Source organism: Arvicanthis niloticus, unplaced genomic scaffold, assembly GCF_011762505.2.
Source record: "Arvicanthis niloticus isolate mArvNil1 unplaced genomic scaffold, mArvNil1.pat.X pat_scaffold_817_arrow_ctg1, whole genome shotgun sequence".
NCBI lineage: Eukaryota > Metazoa > Chordata > Mammalia > Rodentia > Muridae > Arvicanthis > Arvicanthis niloticus.
Window position 1 is genome coordinate 41,308 of NW_023046408.1, and position 5,716 is coordinate 47,023.

The 5,716-nt window shown below is 42.4% G+C and overlaps 1 long non-coding RNA gene across 2 annotated transcripts; it reads right to left on the minus strand.

Annotated features, from left to right (window-relative positions):
- Positions 1–2,158: 2,158 nt before the first annotated feature.
- Positions 2,159–5,461, minus strand: LOC143433808 (uncharacterized). 2 transcript variants are annotated; one of them, XR_013070420.1, is made up of 3 exons: positions 5,355–5,461; positions 3,601–3,753; positions 2,159–2,774 (listed from the first exon to the last, which is right to left on the minus strand). It is a non-coding gene; the product is annotated as an uncharacterized LOC143433808 (long non-coding RNA). The 2 variants fall into 2 exon arrangements; XR_013070419.1 differs by having other exon boundaries at positions 3,601–3,777; positions 5,355–5,437.
- Positions 5,462–5,716: the final 255 nt, after the last annotated feature.

Below are 5,716 nucleotides of genomic sequence, written 5' to 3' on the forward strand. Positions count from 1 at the left end.
TGGTCACCCTGACCGTAGAGGGACCTAATATTTTTATTATGACTATGTTTAACAAGTTGTTGGTGGTCTTTGCTGACCATGAATTTTTGTTATTTGTTTCAAGCTGTTTTCAAATTTTATTCTCACATTTCCTACTCCTTTTGTTTAAAATAATTCTAATCTTCGAATTAAAGATTAATATCTTTTCTGTCTCTTACAGTTTCATATTCTTCTCTTAACACCATTAACTGAACAGTATCTACCTTTTCTCTAACAAAAGTTACTAATTTATTTAAAAACAAAAGTAAAATCACAAGAGGTCCAGCAAGGGAGGATAATAGGGTCGTCATCTACCAACTTTGCTGCGCCTCTCTATCTTTCTGTCTCTGGTCTAATCTTTCTCTGAGTTTTATATAGCTCAGAGTAGCACACAAACACCTTTCTTTAAGGAACAGCAAGTCTAACCCTATTCTGTTCTGTAGAACAACCTCTGAGAGGGAAGTCGATGACTCTTTTAACTTTTATATATTTTGTGGCACATAGTTGTATATATATATATATATATATATATATATATATATATATATATATGTGATCACATATATAATAAAGAGAAATTGTAAAAGGAACAAATTTATATAACTCTGGATTCACATTTTCATTTCAATCTTGGAATCACAAGTTGTCATTTAGCCTCGGGTATTCACACATTAAGTCCCACCCTCTAAGGTGAAGAATGAAAAATTATAAAAATTTTTTATAGAATATATACATATATAGATGCTTTTTAAGTTCTTTTAGGGACATGGAAACTTTTCTCTGAAACAAGCCAGGCCAGTTTCAGGAACTGGCTGTAAAGAATGAAAGTCATTCAGGTGGTAAAAACATAATGACAGGGCTGTGGCTCTATGGCTGGAGCTAGTGAGAAATAGTTAATAGATAGTTGACAGGGTAGGGCAGTGATATGGTAAAACCACATTTTTAGAAGAATGGGTGTACTGAGTAATTTCCATGGCTATTAACCATTCAGGGTGGCTTTCTCTGGAATGTTTCACTGTTCTTATGTTATGTATCCTTGGCAACCCTTCACCCCCTCCCCACTCCCCTAGTTTGTGGTTTTCCTCTTTAAAAGACCCCTTAACCCATCACTCGGGGCCAAACCTTGCTGTTGAGAGAGAGCTTGTGGTTTGACTGCCGTCCAACTTCCCTAATAAAGCCTCTGCTGATTGCATCCAGGTATGGTTTCTTGTGATCTTTAGGTGGTCATGATTTCCTGAGACTTGAGGAAGGGTCTCCCGAGTTTGGGGGTCTTCAAAGGCAGCATTATCCCTGCCTCTAGGGTGGAACTGTCTCAGGAGTCAAGGCCTGCTGCTCTTTGGCCTTGTAGAATAGCAGGTGACCTTGAGCTAAACAGCAGGGGGTTGCTCAGGCATCTAGATCTTCTCCAGTTGACATCAGGCACAGGTGTTGGTCAACTTCAAGGAGGTCAGATGATCAACAGCTCCAGAAACAGTCTTTAAGTAGCCTGAAAAATCATTTCTCACACAAGAGGGACATTCTGGGTTTGGAACAAGGACAAAGGACACTCTAGCCAGCGCCAGTTCCCGGGGGGGGGGAGGGTAATTTAGTTTTAGGGTTCTGTATATTCTCTCTACCTGTCCTGAGCTCTGGAGATAGTATAAACAGTGGAGCCTCTAATATCTCTGACAATTTATGACTTACCTTAAAAACAAAAGTAAAACTGCTATTTGATCTAATTACCTAGGACACTTGAAACCTCTGGAAGGTCCCTATTCTAGGCTGTTTTTTCCTAGGTATTTTCTTATTTACTCTAAGTCTCATAAGTCTTTGTTTGCTGGCATATCTTATGCTGTCTTATTATTTCTCTGGACCAAACCGGAGGTCCATTATACGCTTTAAATCTCTTGGCTGCTTGGTTGTAATCATATCTTAAGAGTCCATCTGTCGTGCTGGGTGGTGGTGGCACATGCCTTTAATCCCAGCACTTGGGAGGCAGAGGCAGGCTGATTTCTGAGCTCAAGGCCAGCCTGGTCTACAGAGTGAGTTCCAGGACAGCCAGGGCTACACAGAGAAACCCTGTCTCGAAACCAAAAAAAAAAAAAAAAGAAAGAAAAAAAAAAAAAAAAAAAGAGTCCATCTGTGCATTTAGCCTGGTAAGTCCTTTGCTTTCTGGGGAGTATAGTTCTCCCTTCTTGTGTGCACCATTGCCTCTTTTCCTGTAGATAGTAGCTGGCAGGATGGCTAGCAATCTGAGTTCTTTCTCTTACTCTGTGTCTTAAATGAGGCCATCTCTTAGGCCCCAAACCGGCAAGGGCTCCTGTATTAAGCCACTTGATCTGTCTGGTTATTTCCTCAGGCCACTGAGTCTCCTCCCTTTTGGTGTCCTGAGAAATGAATATTTACAGCTGCTGACTTCATCAGGGTTTCCTCTTTTGGTATATAGCCCTGTGGACATGGGCTGTGGCAAAAGCATACCTGTTGTCCATGCAGATGTTGGTTTTTTTGTCAGCCCCAAGTTCCAAGGTTGCTCTCTGCACCAATGAGCCCAGGGGTGGGGCATCAGCCTAGATGACATTTGTGTCCACCACAGTAGCATTGGCTTGTCTCTGACCAGCATGGAGAAAACTGCTCCCATCTGTAAAGCAGGTTACCTCAGCTCCCGGCTGGAATCAGTAGGAGAAGCCTTTCTTCTACCCATTAGTTCTTATCAGTTAGTTGCAGCCCATCTGGTAGGAAGTGTATCTGGGCCCCCATCCTGGGGAGTAAGTCTCAACCTGACAGAGGGTAGGAACAGTCTAGGATGACCATAAATGAATGGGATAGCCAGCCCATCTCTTAGTCCACCATTTTTCCGGTAGTCCATAAATATTTTTTTCTCAGTGACCTGAAGGAGGACCTGTTAGTATTCCATCTAAACTCCACCTCCCCAGTTACCTGGCAACAGCCAGGTATGCTCCTCCCTACAGTTACCTGGCAACAGCCAGGTATGCTCCTCCCCACAGTTACCTGGCAACCGCCAGGTAGCCTGATCTACTATAAAAGGGGCTGCTTGCCCCCTCCTCTCTCTCTTGCTGTCTTACTCTCTTACCCCGCTCTTATACCCCCTCTCTCTCTGTCCCCCCCCTTCCTCTCTCTCCACGTGGTCATGGCCGGCCTCTACTTCTCTTATCTCCCCACCTTTGCCCTTTCCCCTGAATAAACCTTTTCCCACTTAGAATGTGCACACTGGTCTCTTTTCTGTTTCTCTCTCTCTCTCTCTCTCTCTCTCTCTCTCTCTCTCTCTCTCTCTCTCTCTCTCTCTCTGCCTCTTTACACATCCCTGATATGGAAGACTTTCTCAGCAACTTAAATTCTTTTCCTGTCACCTTTCTTTTTTTTTACCTCCTTCTAATCTCAGCAACTTATCTCCACTCTTCTCCTTCACTCTTCTTCTAGACTTACACTAAACCTTCTCTACTCTTCTTCTCTATTTCTTTCTTCTAGACTTCTCTCTAGCCTCCCTGTTTAACCTCATGTGCCTTGATCAAAATTAGTGGGGTCTCATCCTCTTTCTTAAGACCTGTCAATGGGATCTGGCGTGGGCCTTCAGGTGTCCCTTACCTTCTGTCACATGAAGGTCTCAGTCACATCTGGTCAGAAGTAACCCACTCTGGACCATGGCCTGATCAATTGATGGGGGGGGGGTCCCCATGTCTGCGGGAATGTTCCTTTTCTCCAGTATCTTCTTCTGCTCTTTTGTCTTGAAGAGCACTCCTGAAAACCAGAATCTATAAAGGTCTTGGGAAAGAAAGGCTTTTATTTTATTTATTGTTTTGACCACCTGTAAAAGCAGTAAATAGTCTTCTAGAACTCTGTACAGACTGATGTATTTGTGAGGCTGTATGACTGCTGTTTACATCACATTAGAGACCACAACCTAGTTCAGTCTGCAAACAGTACCTTGTTTACAGGTGTAATGTGAGCTCACCTCTGAAGCGCTAAGAAAAAAATTCAATCAGAATGAATAGCCTTATCTACAGCATTTCACAGCAAGGACTATTAAGATGTTGAAGGCTCACATAGTATTAATTTGACACTTATTTGAATTTAACTTTTGACAAAATAGAAACTTTGGTCATAGTTCTACAAAAACCTTTTAAAGAGTTATTTCTGATTAGAATATTATTTTAGAAGTGATACACAAGAACAAGAAAGTAAACATTTTTATATTTAACATAAGAGCACAAGTCTTCACCACTTCTTTAATTTTATCTTATCTGAACTCTCATCTTTGAGCCAAATCTTGATGAAAGTCTCATATAAATAATGAAATTGTCTCAGACAGAAATGGCTAGAAAGTCTATCAAAACGGAAGCCTATATATATATTTTTTCTGACACAGGACAGCTTGTAATTTTTAGCTGTAAATTAAGAAAAAAGTATTTTTTTACTTATTAAACTGGGAAAAACCACTATCAACTCTCTTATTACAGAAGCCAAAAACTGCTGGCCCCTTCCAAGAGCCGCTTATGAAAACAGTAAATTTATTCAAGGTTCTTTCTGCTGGTGCCCTTCTCCTGGCCACAGAGCAGGGCAAATTATCAGTTTTTCTTGTATAAATTGAGACTGTCTCTCAAGTAAGTTTTAAACTAAATTAAGTAAGCAGTTTTAACCAGTTTTTTTTTTTTTTTTTATAAATAATTATAACTCTCAGGTGAATAATCTTGCTGGGGCTGTTTTGTCCAGCATGGCTCAGGGAAGATGTCTCTCTCCTCCGCCAGGTTTTCTAATTACCTGGGCCCTATCTATCTTCATAGATGGCTGGTGGAAAACTGCCCAGTTGTTGTGGGTGGGCCACCCGAACCATGGTGCCCCTCGTCAAAGGACCCACCCACCTCTCTGCTCTGTAGCAGCACTCACCAGCGGCTCTATCTCTTTTTCTGCCAGTGGTCATGTTATCTCTTTTTAACTCAGGATGTTTTACGCAGTGGTGGCAGGGAGGGGTCGCAGAAAGACTGTCTCACTGTTACACATAAAACACAACCACACAGAAGTAACACAGTCAGACACACTTGCCCACATTTGGTCTTACAGAACCAGTCAAAGGCAACCCCTAACGGGGAAGGATTCCATGTCTTCCCCTCAAGCAGGAGCACTCCATCTCCTTTGTTCCGAAACAGGGCAGTCAGACCTTCCTGACTCCTTCCTGCCTCTGGAGCATCCTCCAGAGCTGCAGCCTGTGGCCCTAGCATGTCTGCATCCGCAGCCACTGAGTCCTTATGGCCTACAATGGCAGCTGCTTAGAAACCAAAACACAAAACACAGACATAGAGACAGAGACAGCACTCAGATACACACCATTCATACAGACCTACCTCCAAGGGGTCGTTGGGAGTCCTGGGTGGTCGCACAGATCCTGGACAAGTTTTTCCCGGCCCATGCACCAAAATGAAAGACCCCTGAAGGGAGACCCTCATTCAAATCAATCTGGATCAGCATATCTCACGCAGGAGATAGAGGATTCAACTCAGACCCCAGGAACTTTGGGATATTTATAGGTAGAGGTTGGGGAGAGCTGGAAAATTTGGCACAGTTACATATGATTGGATATTTTAAACATCAGCAATTTGTGTAAGCAATCATTCAAGTTGGCAGGATGACTAGTTATTTTTTGATCATGAAACCTTGGACTTCATGGAAAGGGGGAGAGAAAAGTCAACACTAGATGGCCCATTAC